Raw genomic sequence first — 18,014 nt, 5'->3', positions numbered from 1 at the left:
CCCATATTAAATATAACATTCCCTTCTGATCAGTATTATCCAAAAGACAAAAGAAATTTATGCTTGATATAATCCGCCCTTTTCCTGATCAGTCTGGCTTCAGACTCCTCGAGAATGATCTTCTTGAGCAAACATGAGCGTTAGCTTTCAAGAGTTTCAGGAATAAAGAAGACATAGTCCCTGCTCCCCAGCTGCCCAGGAGAGGAAAGAAAAAAGGTCACAAATAACTAAAACATAAGGCAGAATGAGCTAAGTGCCATAAGAGAGGTACATACAAAGTGCTTTGGGGGCCCAACGGAGATAAATATCATATCCAGTTGGCAGGATCGGGAAGGATATGTGAATGAGGGGGCTTGTGAGCTGAGCTTCGAAGGATGGATGGGATTCTGTCAGTAAAAGGTGGCTAGAGGGCTTTCTAAATATAGAGAATATTATAAGCAAAGCTCCAACCACAGAAAAATGCACACTCCTCTGAGAAACAGTCTGGTTTGGCCAAAGCATAATGTACACATCACAGAGGTGTACTGGGGGATAAAGATGGAAAAGACCATTCTGCGTGCATTTTTAACCATTTCAGTAATTTATCATCAGGGCTTTCAACTCCAAAAAGTGGCATGACATTAATGCCTCTGGTGGTAAGGTCAATCAGCAGCATATTATTTTTTAATGCCAGGTTAGTGTTCATATTTTAAAATCGCTACAATATCAAACTTGTTGAAAGGAAATGGAGGAAGTCAGAGGGGGGTCATTCCCTGATGATCATATAAGGATAGCATAAAAGTTTAGGGTCTGCCATCTTTATCTCTGTTTGTCCAAATACCACTTAAAGAAAGAAGTCATGGTTACTATTTTACAGAAGAGCTGGAATGCGGTAATATAAAAAAAGATGAATGAACAAAATAAGTCAAGGCTTAATATTCTCTTCAACAGGTGTCCAAATCTACACATATATGTGAGTTTAAAAGGAAATTAGCCAAAGTAAATAATGTGGGGAATCAATGTTAAACACATTTGTATGCATGTGGTTTTTCTCCACATCCTGGGGGAATTAACATTTTAGTCTTGCTACAGTCCCCTTATTAATCTTACTCTTACCAGAGTCAAATGGGAAGTAAATCTACTAAAGTGTAATAGCTGAAGCTAGAAGGAAATTGTTTCTTTCTTACAGAACAAATCCTTCAGCTCGAAGACTGTTTTTTTAGACCATCCTAACAGTTGTTTTGTCAAGCCACAAATACGTAGCCTTAGGCTAACTCATAAACACACACAGTTTTATAGCATGAGTTCATCTACATCAGAATAATCAGTCTGTACTTTTCAGAGCCTCCCCATGTCTGAGTTGTGATAAAAGGTGTTTTGAGTCCCACTTAAATGTTTTTTTTTCCAATTTACCTGAAATGAGTCTTAGTAGGAAGCATTATTTGCTAAATAATTCACTTTTTGAATCTCTGCAATGCAAAAGAGCCGAGGGTCACTTCTTTGGGTTATTAGTGTAGAGGATAATTTTGAGACATTTAATATTCTTTGGTGATTTCCACGATCTTCCTCTCATAAAGCTTGGCTAAGATGACTTTTTTTTTTTAAAAGATTTAGTTTTATTTATTTATGATAGACACACAGAGAGAGAGAGAGAGAAAGAGAGGCAGAGACACAGGCAGAGGGAGAAGCAGGCTCCATGCAGGGAGCCCGACGCGGGACTCAATCCCGGGACTCCAGGATCGTGCCCTGGGCCAAAGGCAGGCGCGAAACCACTGAGCCACCCAGGGATCCCCTAAGATGACTTCTTACATGCTCCTGGATGTAGTTTTCTGGAGTCTCAAAAAGTTCTTGTTAGAGGCTATTAAATAAATTCAAAGTGTTACTTAAAGAAAGGCTTGGTTCTGCCTCCAAGAACCACAAAATGCCTGTTCTATAGGAAGACAGATCCTCTATATGTGCTAGAATATAAATGAAAGTCCTCATTTCATCAGAACGTTAACTTTCCACTTAGAAGTTCTAAGATCTATTGCAAACTATCTGGTACCATTAAAGGTCTCTGAGACAACTAGATGGATGAAGAAGCTCCCCTATTTTCTGAGCTGGGTGGGAATGGGAGTAGAATGGCTTGGAGCAGATGAATGATTCTCAGATTTGAATCTGCATATAACCCACCTGAGGATCTTGTTCAAATGCAGATTATGATTCAGGAGACCTGGGTTGAGGCTCCAAATTCTGCATTTCTAACTACCTTCCAGGTGAGGCCAATGTTAGTTCTGGACCACACTTTGAACAGTAAAGGGTATGAGGCAGGAATCAGCAAACTGCAGCCTACGACTATACAGCCCATGAGATTTTTACATTTCTAAATGGCTGGTGGAGTTGGGGAAGTGGGTATCAAAAGAATTTTTCATATGTGAAAATTATGTGAAATTCAGATTTCAGTGACCATAAGCAACGTTTTACTGGAACACAGCCACACTAACTTATTTGTGTATTATCTCTGGCTTCTTTTGAGCTATGACAGAGGCAAGTAGTTACAACAGGGACTGTATAAACCCATAAATTCTGAACTATTTACTATGCGGCGCTTTCCAGAAAACATTTGCTGACCACTGGTCTAAAGCAGTGGTTCTCAACCCTGACCGTATTGTCGTATCAACTGCAGAGCTTTAAAAAATATTGATGACCATGTACCACCCAAAATCTATACACAAAGTCATCAAAGTCAAAGCTCAAAGCCCAGGTCAAGTACTCACTGCTTCTTTCTGCATGACAATCTGCCATGTGGTCACTAGGAGCTAAGACACAATACCTAGCATGATTCTTTGGGTTTGTTGCTGCTGTTCATTACTCCAGTACTTCAAGACTAGTAACAAAGCTTCACCACTCTCTATATCTCTCAACACATTCATTTTCAGGAATTCGCATTTGCTTCCTTCTTCCTCCACATGGCTGAAAGCAGCAAGCTGAGTTATCACCGGACTAACACACATGACCTATAAGTGATCTACAACTACACCCACCTTCATTCCTCTCCTTCCTTCATTCAGGAAAGGAACAGCCCTGTAATCCCATACCAGGTCCCTATCTCTTTAATACAGTCTTTGGGCCTCATCTGGGGCGTGTACATTGATCATACCTTCTCCTATATCTTTAACCTCTCCATCTCAGTGACCTCATTTCCTACAACCTAGAGACCTGCTAAATTCTATTCCCTTCCTTCTGGAAAAAAAAATAGCTACATGTATACATATATGCATGCATACACACACACACACACACACACACACCAACACACAAATATTCACCTTTACCTACTACACAGTCTTCTCCCTTTATCAACCAAAATACTTGGAAGAGAACTCCTAACTTGCCATCTCAATTGCCAGCCTAATATTTACATCTAAAACCAATGTGCCATAATTTCTGTCAATACCACAGTACTCTGTCCTTGCAAAAGTCACCAGCTATATCTAATGCCGCATTCACAGTGAACATTTCTGAACCCTTGTAACACTGCTATACAGCACTGCATGCCTGTTTATCATTTTCTGGAAACTCTGTTTCTCTGATGCCACATATTTTTGGTTCATCATATCTCTGATTATTCTTGTTCTGGCTTCCCTTTCTTCACCCAACCCGGTACCTCAGTGGCCCATCAACAGCTCATTATTCTCACCTGTGCCATGATCTTGATCACTCTAATAGATGCACCTACCATAAATGCTTATTATTCCTAAGTCTGTCTCTACCTCAAATCCCTGCCCACAGTATCAGACTCATATAGTCATTTTTTTTCTTATTAAAGATTTTATTTATGTATTTATTTGAGAGAGAGAGAAAGAGAGATCAGGAGAAAGAGGAGGGGCAGAGGGAGAAGCTGACTCCTCACTGAGCAGGGAGCCCAATGCAGGGCTCGATCCCAGGGCCCCAGAACCATGACCCGAGCTGAAGGCAGAACTGACTGAGCCACCCAGGCAGCCCTCATATAGTCAGTTTCTGTTGACTGTTACCAGTTGACTATATCAAACCCAACATGTCCTAAACTGAACTCATTCCATCCTCTGCCTGACCCTCTTTCCTATATTTTTCTCAGTCTTAATTGGTGACTCTACAATCCAGCCAGTTACATAGGCTGGAAATCTGGCACTTACTGTTTATCCCCTTATTTCCCTCATCACCCAGAGCTAAGAACTACTAAATACTATAAATCTGTATCTCAGTTACATCCTAAATGGATGCCCTAGTATCACTGACCTAATCCAAAGTCTTCATCATCTTTACACAGAAGACTGAAACTGGTCTACCTACCTCCAGTTTTATCCACAAAAACTATCTCCTCACCCATTTAAGAGTGATCTACCCAAAAGACAAACATAGTATACCAGTTATCCAGTTATATGCCTGAAACCTATCAGTGTCTTTCTATCATAGAAGAACATGCCTACGCTCTTCAACACAGCTTTCTCTACAATGTGGGCCTTACTTCTCTGGCATCATCCTCTGACTCATATAATATTCTCAGTATACTGCAAGTAACAGAAATAGCTTCTCCTAATTGCAAAATGTTCTACTTGAATTCCTTTCTTCTCCCCCTGCCCCATACTATCCCTGTCCCCTCCAAAAACACCCTATGCTCATTCATGTACTTTAAGACTCAAGCCTCCCAGGTTTGATGAAGTGTCTACTGCTGTATGTCCATAATAGCCTGTGCTGTGCTTTTCTGTATCACTAATATCATAATGCAGTAGTTGAAGAAACTGGTTAATGACAGAGATCTGAATTCAAACCACTGCTCCACCATCTGTCAACATTCTTACCTGAGAAAATCACGTAACATCTTTGGTTCCTCAGCTCCTTCCTGTGTACCATGGGGATAATACTTACTAGTGCTTTGTCACTAAGAATTAATGAAATAACATGCTTAGGATATAACCTGTCCCCAAATATAAACACAACAAATTAGAATTTTAGTTATTATCAGCATTTGTTGTTGATCTTAAAGCCAGAACACAAAACTTGATGCATGTGTTCCATAGTTATTCAACAGTCTTACTTTTTGCAAAGGAATCTGCAAAATATTTTTATCAAGTTCGTCCTAATAGTGGTCACAGATATCTCTTTCTTACAAAAAGAAATTATCTTGAAACATGTTAACACAATAACAAGAAAGAAAGTTTGACAATGAATTGTCAAGGAAAAGACAGGGAACCATAGTTTTTCTCATGATAAATGAACATCTCAAACATATTTTTAAGGTTCTTAATTGGTAAAAACATGAGCACTGAGAACCATGGAGAACTTTTTATAGAGAAGAAAAAAAGATCCCTTATAACTAAATCATTATGAATTATCCACACCCAAAATAATAGGAGATCCTGCTTTTATTTTACTTCAGAGCATGATGTGAAAATATAAAATGTGAAGTTCTACAAGAACATCTGCTAATTTTTAAAATGTTAAAATGTTCTGACTTGTGTTTTTCCAGTAATTTGTATTTAAATTAATTTCAATTCCAAAACCAAAATTCTCTCATTATATTATAAGCCTGTTATAATTACCCTAAGGAAAATAAAATGTAACCTATTACCAACGTGCCCACTAGCCTGCTTCATTAAATGCCTAAAATTACAGCATATTTTTCAGTAGTGTGTAAGGGGACTCAAAACAAATATATTCCAGGTGCAAACTGAGTTACTCAACAGACTGAACCATATTCATTTTTTTTTCGGTCTTAACATTGGGACAGTTCTGATTCAATTTCTACTTCATTTTTTTCTACTTTCAATTGAAAAGTGTGTGCAGGCATGTAGAAAACTGTTGGGGGCTTTTATAATACAGTGGGCCCAAGCCACTCCCACCTCCCAGATGCAAAGAGGATGTTTCCTGTTGTACTGGTAACCAGTGTCAACTCATGCACTCAAAGTCTGTGTTTCCTTGGGCAAGGAAAAAAACTCTTGAAGTCCCATACCCTTGTCTGTGAAATGGGGATAATAACAATATCTATCTCAGGAAGGCTTAGGGAGCATAAATGAGAACACACAAGGATCTAGAGTCCTTAGCACAGTGCCAGGACACATGAGAGTGATCCCCCCTTACACAGCACTTAGTGACTGCCAGGCAGTGTTCTGGGTACTTTACATACATTAGTTCCTTTAAGCTATAGCAGCCCCATGGGGTAGGTACTATTATCATCCTCCTTTAACGGATGACAAGCCATCCATAAAGCACAGTTCTGATTATTTCACAGGACAACAGTACCAGATAAATGGGATTAGCACTAAATACTCCAAAGGGTTCGGCAAGGAATATAAATCCTAATGCCCTAAGGCATCCATTGCATGGAACAAATTAACTTCTCTCCTATCAAACTAGAAAGTACCATCCACAGGAGACTTGTGACTAATAGCAGCTCAAATAGTTTTCTGCTTTCTGTTGTTCAGTTGAAAAACTCTGCAATAGAAAAAAGTACATACGCCTTCAACCCTATCCAATTATCCTCTGTCTTTGCCTCAGCCCAACGGATAGCCATGGTCCTACTCACCGTTTACAGAGCTCTGATTCCCTGTGGCAAAGAAACAAGACCAGAGAGGTAGGTCAGGACATCTGTTTTGGAGGCATGTGATATAAAAAATTTATACTTGGGTATGTGGTGGGATAATTCAGCTTTTTGGTTTTACTGCTGTTGAATGATGCAAAAGAGTGAAGCAACGTTTAGTACTTTGCATTTTTTATTTGGCCTTCTGATAATACTCCTACCTTCTAAGAACGGATGGCCAGGCTTTTTGCACTCCTTGCCACAGTGTGGGCTGCAGGGCAGGAGTAGCCTGAAGAGAACCTCCTTCCCTTGCCAGAGTTTTCCAAAAGCCTTGTGCTATAGAAACAACAACAACAACAACAAAGCTAATACACTCTGTGTGAGAGTAACAGATAAAGGTGGGGACAGGTGTGGCACAAGAGCAAGAGGAATAAAAATATTGTCCCAAGCTTAATGAAGAGTTGGAAGTCTGGGATCTTTAGTAAAGGGGTCTACAGCTTCTCGGAAAGAGGTTGGGCCTCCATAGGAAATGACACCAAAGTGGCCACACAAGATTCCATTCAGAGCACCAGAACCCACTAGGTCCCCACGTGCTGGGTGACATAGTAGCCACAACACCATCAAATCCCAAGGGATTGGTTAGGGAGGTACATCAGGGGCTCTGGAAAGGGGGGGACAGCTTTTGTTGTCAAAACGAGTGAGAGTCGTGGATGCCAAAAATATCCTACAGTGTGCACAGGACAAAATACCAGTGCACCCTGTTGAGAGAAACTGGTGGACAATGGGCATCAAAGTGAAAACTAATTTGGACTAAAAGACCAAGGATCACCCTTGAACACTGTTCTGTGCAACACCCTCAGGATCGAGACCCCATAACTCTGTGAGGGAGGGACTCTTTAGCTCTTTGACTTAAACTGAATTCCCTCCAAGCTAGTGGGATGGGAGTTCAGAGTTGGATGCAGGTTTACTTAAAAGAAATAAGTAACGTAGCATTTCTTACACACTGGAGCTTACTGAGAGAATTGATATGTCCTATAGCTACTTCATTTTTAAGAGTATAAATGTCAAGGCCTTTCTGGAAGCATGGTCAGCTTTCGCCCTATCTTCTGAACATTTCTTTTGTGCTATATTTGGTACTGTAACAGTTCTGAAAATGGCTTTCCAGATTGCATCTATGTCCAAACACAATGAAGAGGGAACCAAGCCATGTTCCTGTCCCTAAGAGAACACCCCATATTTCTTTATTCTGAATTTCTTATGAAAATGGCAGCAGTGACTATATTTTTAAAGTTTTATTTTTAAGCTATTTTATTTATAATCAATAAAATCTGGTTAAGCATCTGTATACGCATCCATCCCACCTAACAATTGTTACATGTCACAAGAAGATTGGCAAGAAAGGACTTGGGCAATGCTTTATAAAGTGACACAAATTACTAGTTTCATAAGAAATGTCCACTCATCACCTTAAAAGCTGTAAATAGCCATATGCATTTTTTTTAAAAAATAGGATTAGAAAAAGACAAGAAGCACTTTCAACTTCTGTAGAAAACTAAATTTGAGGAAAGGAATAAAACACTATTGATGTAGCATCTTCTCTAAGAGTGAAAAAAAATACTATATGGTAAAATTAATCTTCATACCTTCACTACAAAAAGAAGGAGGGGGCAACACAATCCCTTTGGCATCTGGGAGAAGCAGCAAAAGTTCAGAATGCCCAAGAGCAGTCATCAGTGGAGATGGCATCCAAATACTACATGCAGATGAAGGCACTAGTTAGATACCAATAGCTTACAAGCACTGCATCTTTTTAAAAAGATGTCGCTCATGAACACTTCATATATACAAGGCAGTATGCTTCAAATACTCATCTCACTGAAGTCTGACTAAGAGGTACATATAATTTTCCTCATTTTACAGCTGAAGAAACTGAGGGCAGTGACATTAAGTTGCTTATACCAGGTCACCCAGCAACTAAGTACTGACTGAGATCCAGCCAGGACAGTTGGACTGTAAGGCCATGCTCCCACCTAAGAGTCCTCCTTCTTTCTTTACCCCTCACAGAGTGAAGAGAGTTCATGCATCTCAGAATTAATATGGATTTTTTTCCTAGTGGCCATCAAAGACTCTAGCACTGACAACTAAAATATGACCTAAGAGGTTTATTTTCAATTTCCCTAAAATGTTACTGATCATTGAAAAGAGCCTTGGCTTTATCTTCTATACTTTCCAGTACCCTTCCCCAATCATTAACTCTAATCACACCATTTAAACTTCCAGACACAAGACCCTTGAGGACAGGAAAAGTATCCATCATCGTCTACCACTACTCTCAACACCTAATCACAGTGTCTGGCACATAGTAGGCTCTCAATACACCTTTGGTGGATGAATAATTGAAGGATCCAGGGCAGCCTTGTGAGCTAAAGGAAGCATGGCATAGTGGTAACACCTGTTTAATAGGGCTCCATTGACAACTGCTGGATTGAGATTGACTTATAGAGAACCAGTGGTCCAAAGAGACAAAATAAGAGCAGAGATGAACAACTGAAACTCCACTTAACTATCAAAGCCTTTGAAAACTCTTCACAGGAGAACTAATGGCTATCTCCCGAACCTAGGCATGACTCTCTCATACCTGGTTTTCTCCATGTTTCCCACATCATACTTACTTCCATTCTTAAATTGCATGTATTCATCTTTGTATCCCCAGCACCCCTTAATGCACCTACACATTCAATCTTTCTTTTTCTTCTACCCAGTGCCCTTAGCATTGACTACAGTTATGATTAGTTTAGAACCCTTTTTAATAATGGCCCTCCTTTATCTTAGTGTTTATCCACAATCAAGCCTCAACTCATGTTCTAAATTTATTTTCCACTATCTCTCCCTTGACCCATTTTAGTATCATCTAAAGAGAACTACCTGCTGATGTCCTGACAATCTTCTTTGCTCATGCAGTTCATTTTGCATCAAATGCCCTTTATTTTCATGCTTGAGCCCAGCTCAATTATCATTCCCTCCAGGAAGCCTTCACAAACTCATTCCAAATGGACGTAATTCTTTCCTCATCTTAATTCCCATATTTTATATATATATATTTTTCTGTTGACATATATCACTTTACTCCATAAATTCAGATATTGTTTTATATTCCCTACTAGATGAGAAGTTCCCTCAAGGCAAATGCCACATATTATTCACTTCTGTATCTTTCACAGCAAGCAGCACAGAGTCTTCCACACAGTGGTGCTTTATAAGTTGAGTAAATAAATGAATGAACAAGAAGTTAAGTGCATCTTTGTTCTGTTATTCTTATGTCTTGAACCTGGCTTAATAGAAAGGTCATTAATCATAAATCATAAATCCTAGTTCAATTTTTCTCTGAAGTAGCCATGAATCTTGCCTAACCTCCATGGGTTCTAGTTTCCTTGTCTGAAAAAGGACATGAACTAGGGCTGCTCTCTGAGGCCAATCCTAACGTGTCAATATATTATATAGTACAAAATATGTAAAAAAATTCCAAGCAGAGGAAATACGATTCTCCTTACCCTTGGCCTAGGAACTCTCAGTGTTTTTTCAGAGCTCAACTCATCATCACTTTCACAGAGAAATTTCCCTGATGACCATGACTACATCAAATCTCTACATAATGTTCTCACAGCACTATAAATCTCCACTTTGCAGGACTTAAGATACTGATGATTTTTATTCATTTCTGTATTATTTAATTAAAGTCTATCCCCATTTATCCCCTCTATACTCATTAAAATGAATAAATGAGTGCAATCTGTCTTAGAATATGACATCTTACAAAGCAGAAGTATTTTTTTCAGTAGTTTTCTTTGTAACTTATATAACCATGTATATTTCAGCACTTAAATGCTCTCCAAAGATAATGGACAAAAGCAAGCTGACACAACTTCAAAGAGTTAATGTAGTTTTCAAAGCATCTAATTTGACATTTCATTAAAGATTATATATTCAAAGAATGTGGTCTCAGACATTTCTAACCATGAAATCTAAATTAAATTCTCTTTTGTTTTACTTCAGCTTTTTGCTATTTTTCTCTGTATTTTTCTCTATTTAAAATATATCTATAAACAACTCATTACATGTGTTTTCTCAGATCATTAGTTAAATAAAACATCAATTTAGAGATTCTATATGTGATACAGAAAGTAAACCTAAACCCCCTCTTATGAAGAGAAAAAAACAAAAATGTTTCTTTGTAAATAGCCACAATTTAATATTTGATTTTCAAATCAAAATATAAAAATTAAACATATTTAATTAGTAAATGAAGTATCAGTGAAATCATCTTTTATAAATGCAAATCTTTTATGTGAATAATAAGGAAAGACTACAACTTGTCATAAGGATACAGCTAATCAAAGCAGTAGGAAATAAACTTTGATATGCTTAACTTGATATAAACATTTGAAACTTAATGGTTTCTTTATCTCATTGATATATTTGAATTAACACAAACATAGTAGATTTAAAAAGCTGTAACACTTTATTCCTCACCAGGCCCATGTAAGCCATTATCGTTAGCACTATAATTATGAGTTAAAGGTATGATCTTTAGACATAAAGCCAAAGCTTTGTATCTTTTTTTCACGTGCTCCTTTCTACACACTTGGGGAGTATTCTTTTCCATAAAATGGAGAAATTGACTGAAACTAGTAACCCATGACCTCTTCCTATCCAATAAAGTAGAAGTGGAAGTGCCAAATCCTTGAGAGTGATGTTCTCTCAAGGGACAACATAAGATGAGCTAAGCTCACTTCCTTCCACCTTAAAATAGCTCTTCACTTTTTAAATCATAAATATATGAAGAGTATAAACATGTGAAGAGTAAGCCTACAAGAAATAAAATTCTATTTGTGACAACATAATTCTGAGAGTCGCTAGATTATGCAAGGTCCTGAAAAACATATTCAGTCTATCAGATAAAGTCACATGCCCATTAAAACTCTTGAAACAGGCTACCCAAGGACATACGAAAATAAATACATAATAGAGCTGGGCTTATATTTTCAAACATCTTAGATGTTTTTTGAAAAATAATCACACCACTATTAAATAAGAATCCCTGTCTTAATTACCAGACTCAAGAAACGTCTAGGGTTATACAGACCAGCATTTCACCCTTGATGGCATGAACTATATTTATTCCAGGTCTGTATAAAATATCAGCAGCACTTGCATGATATGTTGCATGAATAAGTTCATCAACTAAAATAACTGTCCAGGGACACCTGGGTGCCTCAGTCAGTTAAGTGACCAACTCTTGGTTTCAGCTCAAGTCATGATCTCAGGATCCTGAGATGTGGAGCCCTGTCCACAGGCTCCTTGCTTAGCGGGGAGTCTACTTCTCTCCTTCTCACACTGCCTCTGCCTCTGCTCTGCCCCACTCATATGCATGCTCGTTGTCTCTTTCTAAAATGAATGAGTAAATCTTTAAAAAATAAATAAAATAACTGTCCAAAGAAAAAAGTATAAAATAAATATAAGCACAAATGATTGACATAAAAAAAAGACCGCTCATTATTTGGTTCCTTAACCAAAACCATTCTTCCAGATGTTATGTAGTTATCTGGCTTGATGGAATTTTTGTATGTCTGTGATTTTTTAATAATTAGGATATCTGGTACAGTGAGAGAGACAGGGGAATGACATATTATGGACTTGCCAATATAATCCTTAATGTATTGAGTTTCATTACATCCACACTAGCACAACACCATTGGGTCTAGGGTATCTCCTGAGATATGGGAATAACCTCATCACACTGATTTAGAAATTACTGAATTTCATAATTTTTCCTGAACAAAGTTGGGGGTTTCTTGTGGGGAGGGGGTTGTTTGTTTTGTTTTTTACAAAAGCAAAACTGGTAATGCTTTGTAGATGTTTTCTACAAGGAATTGGAATTTAAAAGAACATGAACTTTGTGAAGATGACATTCACATTTTGATATTTTAGCCATGTGAACAAAAGAAAACATACTGTAAGACTTGGGCAAACAAACAAAAGAAATACAACTGCCTTATAACATTCCTGCAGAACTGAACTAAAAATACAATGTATACATTATCAAAAGTTTCCCATTGCTACTATTACTACTACTACTATTATTTCTATTATTTCTGTATTATATCCAGCCACATTCAGGGTCATACAGACCTGCAGAATACTATTAATTTTAAGAATGAAGTTGACTCTTAAAGAATCAAATGACTTGAATTTAAAAAATTAAAACAAAATGGATTCTGTCTCTCATTTTTTTCAACATGTTCCACTATCATCCTCCTATTGAGAATAAATATTAAGACATCCTACACGGACATGGCATTGCCTCATTAGCACAAACTAGATGTGACTGGCAGTAAGCAACTGGCCTTATAAACTACAACCAGAAAGGGCCACACACTTACTTTTTAAAACCAAAATTTCCACTTGACATTTACTATTTGGTTTAAAAAAAAATTAAGATTTTATTTATTTTTCATGAGACACAGAGAGGCAGAGACACAGGCAGAGGGAGAAGCAGGCTCCCTGCGGAAAGCTTGATGCAGAACTCGATCTCAGGACCACAGGATCATGACCTGAGCCAAAGGTAGACACTCAACCACTGAGCCACCCAGGTGCCCCTACTATTAACTTCAAAGTAAATAATTCTGCATCCTTTCAGAAAATAAGTACAAAGAAGAAACTGAATCACTGAACCTCTACCCCCAAAACCTAACAATAAATACAAAAAGGAAAAAGAATCAAAATGTGAGTCAGTCAAATGGAGGATGACAGGAACCACACTACAAATTTTGATAAGTGCCATCAGAGACAACAGTGTGAAGATTTATGATATCAACCTTCAGCTCCCTTCATTATTGTCAAGAAGCATTGTAGAGACGAGAAACTGAATCGAGAAAGTTCTGAAAATTCTTACTGATATCCCCCAATTCGGAATGAAGTAGAATCTAGGGGTTGAGATGCAACCCAAAGCAAAAGCCAGTAGGAATAGGAGGAGGGAAAAAAAAACATAAATACAACAAGCTGTGACTCAAAGGATGTGTCATTTTGCTGGTCACCATTTAGGTGGCAAGCTGCATACTCTCCATCACCTCAAAGAAGAAATAGGGGTTTATTTAAAAAGAAATCATGCTAAAACTATATAGTGAAGTCATGAGGCAAAACTATTGTGAAGTCCCCTCCCCTCCATCCTTAAAAACACTTTACCCGGGCAGCCCGGGGGGCTCAGTGGTTTAGCAGCGCCTTCAGCCCAGGGTGTGATGCTGGAGACCCGGGATCAAGTCCCACGTCAGGCTCCCTGGATGGAATGGAGCCTGCTTCTCCCTCTGCCTCTGCCTTTGTCTGTGCCTCTGTGTCTCTCATGAATAAATAAAATATTTAAAATAAATAAATAAAAACAATTTACCCAAAAGCCACATGTTGAAGTGACATCAAAAAAAACAAAAAAAAAAAAGACCCTCAAAATCCTCTCCAGCACATAACAATAAAATCATTGGCAAAAATAGTCAATAACAATTTTTGCAGAACTCTGAAAATTAACTGAAGGCTTGCAGTAATCCAGAGAGCATTTATTTCAGAAAAACAGCTGAATCATAGTAAGAACAATGAGCTTAATGGCATTTTAACTCGACCTGTTCTCATCCCTGGGTTTCCAGCTACACAGCAGCCTTGAAAATCAGTAGTCTGCAATCTCAGTGAAAAGCAGCAGGCTGGCAGCCACTAGAGGATACAGAATGGGGTTGGAACTTTCAAAGCCTCATTAACACAAAATGATCAGTGTTTGACCTATCTGCAAGACCCCATTTGGAAGGGTTCTTTTTTTACTAAGGCTTTTTTTTATTCCAGTATAGTTAATATACAGTGTTATATTGGTTTCAGGTGTACAAGATAGTGATTCAACAACTGTATACATTGCTCGGTGCTCCTCACGACAAGTGTACCCTTCCTGGAAGGCTTCTTTTTACCTGACCTGGCTCAGAGTTCTCTCAGTGTGAACAGCCTTGTCTCTGGGGGCATTTGTTAATTGTCAACATCACTGCTGATGGGTAACACTTGGGGTAAACAGAAGACTAAGCAAAAGGCTTACTTATCAAGGGAAATCTGGGGTATGAAATGCCCATAAGGAGCTTTGAAAGGCGCCAAAATATTCCTGGAAATCTAAAAGGCCCATGCACATGTATGGGGCTGTTTGCTTGTTCAGGGCTGTGCACGTGCTCAGAAATAGCTGAGAAGACCCTCGTTCTCAGCAGCTGTGACTGACCTTGAAGCTCTGTGCAAGTAGGAAGTGGAGAGGAAGGCAGAGCTGTCAACTGCCTGGCTGAGTGTAAAAGACACAGGTCCCAGCACACACATACCCCCTCAATAGAAACTTGGAAGACATACTGCTTCCGGGCATTTATGCAGATCTCTGTCCAATCATTAATTGATCACCAGTCTCTTCTCAACAGAGCAGACTTCAATGGTCACACACAACAAAGAATACAGACTTTACAGATTTAGTTCAGAAAAATCATTAGGCAAATAGCAACAACAAATCCCGAGAAAGGAGAAGGAGCTGATTCCCAGAGTTGCCACATAATTTTTTTCAAGTCCTCATACTATTCTTTATTTACATGTTTTTTAAGATTATATTTAGTTATTCATGACAGACACACAGAGACAGGCAGAGACACAGACAGAGGGAGAAGCAGGCTCCATGCAGGGAGCCCAATGTGGGACTCAATCCCGAGACTCTGGGATCAAGCCCTGAGCCAAAGGCAGGTGCTAAACCGCTGAGCCACCCAGGAGTCCTAATTTACATTTTTTAAAAAGATTTATTTATTTATGATAGAGAGAGAGAGAGAGAGGCAGAGTCACAGGAGGAGGGAGAAGCAGGCTCCATGCCAGGAGCCTGACGTGGGACTCAATCCCGGGACTCCAGGATCATGCCCTGGACCAAAGGCAGGTGCTAAACCGCTGAGCCACCCAGGGATCCCCCTAATTTACATTGTAACATGAAAAATTTCAAATACAGAGAAGAGCTGAAGAAATTTTATAATACCCATATATCCACTACCTAGATCTACAATTAACATTATACTGCATTTTTATCACCTACCTATCCATCCCTCTATCTACCCATCAGAACACCTCTTTTTCTCTTCATTTTTTACAGTGCATCTCAAAGTAAGTTGCAGATAGTCAGTATATGTCCCCCCAAATACTCTAGCATATGTATCATTGCTTAGAATTTAATATTTTTTACAGTTTTTTCCCCTTAGGTAAAATTTCTATACAATGAAATGCACAAAATTTTACACAGAAATTTGTGCAACTTCTCTCAAGATACATAATATGACTTACCCAAAAAAAGTTCCCTCATACTCTTCTCAGTAAATCCCTCACCCTGTCCTATCCCAGCCCCCTAGAAGCAATCACTGTTCTGATTTTCCTACCTAGATCATCTTCACCTTTTCCAGACACAACAAATAAATCCAATAAATGGATTCATATATACTTCTTTATGTAAGGCTCCTCTCATTCAATACAATGATTTTTAGAACCATCCATACTATTTTCTAAAATATATTTAACATTAATTACCTACTTTATGAAAAGGACAATCAAGACAAGGCAGATACACATTGCAATAAAAAGGGGATTTAGGTAGTAAATGTCCAGAGACACACTGAATTCTAGAACTAAGATGATGTGGCCCCTTTTTTCAATGTGAATTCATCTTTCAGGGCATTAGCTGATAACTCCCCCATAAAACACATGGAATGTCCACTTTATTTAGCACATTAAAGTCGCCGGGTGCCACGCTATTGAGGTCATCAGAATTGTGAACTATGGCGGCTTTGTATCCTGCTCTTGGTGCTTTTAAAACCTCTACATCAAAATTACACAAAAGTCTTCTAACTAACACAATGAAAGTGCCAGATGAATCGTCTTCAGTGGTGGAGGCCCTGTGGGTTCATAGGCATTCTCTGGTTTTGAGTTAATCAAAAAACCCCTTAAACTTTCAGCTGGAAGTCTATAACCAAATCTTACTGGAAGGTCATCAAATGTCTGAGATGCACTTTCAAAATTACATGCTAAAATGCCTGATTCTACAGGTAGTAGGTTTAAGAATACGAAGAGCTGGACAGTCAATATGCCACATATTTGTGTGGCCGACAGCATGAGCATGAGCATCACTACGAAGAGCAGCATCTTACTGTAAAATCACCAGACTAGCTGATGGAGCAAGGATAAACCTCATCCCTTCTGCATGGTGTCCAGGCTGAGATCCAGATGGGAAGGATGGAGACCCACTAATGCCTTAGATAGAGTCCTGGTTGCATTATTAGAGATGCAAGCAGACTGAAGGCTGAAAGCAAGTACCTAGTCACCCAGCAGGAAGCCATGCCGACATCAGCACCCTGGGCCTGACACGAGTCATCTCCAGGACTCAGCAAAAGTCAAACCCATGACATAATATTATATTAAATGTGCAATTTTCAACAAAAACAAAAAGGTACAAAATATGCAAAGAAACAAAATTTATGGCCATTAACAGGGAAAAGAGCAGTCTACAGAAACTGTTCCTGAGGATGACCAGACATTGGACTTACTTGACAGACTTTATTAGTTTCCCAAGGCTGCCATAACACATTATCATGAACCTGGTGGGTTTAAACAATGTAAATTTATTCTCATATAGTTCTGGAGCTCAGAAGCTGGAAATCTGAGGTGCTGGCATTCCGTCTAGAATCTCTAGGGAAGATTCCTTTCCTGGTCTCTTCCACCTTCTGATGATTGCCAGCATTCCTTGGCTTGAGGCTATCTCACTCTAATCCCTCCATCTTCACATTGCTTTCTCCTATTTTGTGTATCTCAAAACTTTCCCTCCCTATCTCTTAGAAAGATGCATGTGATTACATTTAGAGCCAACCCAGATAACCCATGATAATCTCCACTTCCCAAGATCCTTAAATTAATCACATATTTTACCATAAATTACTCCTCTACCATGTAAGGCAGACTCCGAGGATTAGGACATGAAATACATCATGGAAGCCACCACTCAGCCCACTACAAAAATTTTAAATCAGCTACATAAAATATCTTCAAGGAATGAAATGAAACCATGTGTTGTGAACTAAAGCATACGGGCAATGTCTCACCAAATAAAGAATATCAATAAATAAGGTGAAATTATAAAAAGAACCAAGCAGAAATTCTGGAGTTGAAAAGTACAATAATATAAATTAAAAATGCACTTAGAAGAGCTCACTAGCAGATTTGAGCTGATAGAAGAAAGTGAAGTTGAAGATAGGTCAATTCAGATTACCCAATCTGAGTAACAGAAAGAGAAAAGAATGAAAAAAAAATTTTAAAAACCCTCAGAGGCCTGTGGAACACAATCAAGTGTACCAATACAGGCATAATGGGAATCAAAAAGGAAAAGGAGGGGGAAGAGAGAGAGAAGAGAGAAAGA

At 38.6% G+C, this 18,014-nt stretch overlaps 1 protein-coding gene and 1 pseudogene across 2 annotated transcripts in view; both read right to left on the bottom strand.

Moving 5' to 3' along the window:
* The window catches only part of SUGCT (succinyl-CoA:glutarate-CoA transferase), a 712,850-nt gene that overhangs the window by 473,340 nt on the left and 221,496 nt on the right, over positions 1-18,014 (bottom strand). The window lies entirely within an intron of this gene.
* LOC144293134 (E3 ubiquitin-protein ligase RNF13 pseudogene) lies at positions 16,136-16,747 on the bottom strand (annotated as a pseudogene).

The sequence above is a fragment of the Canis aureus genome, chromosome 21 (assembly GCF_053574225.1).
Source record: "Canis aureus isolate CA01 chromosome 21, VMU_Caureus_v.1.0, whole genome shotgun sequence".
Classification (NCBI taxonomy): Eukaryota; Metazoa; Chordata; class Mammalia; order Carnivora; family Canidae; genus Canis; species Canis aureus.
Note: the sequence above shows the minus strand (reverse complement) of the source record. Positions and strands in the feature narration are given on the sequence as shown.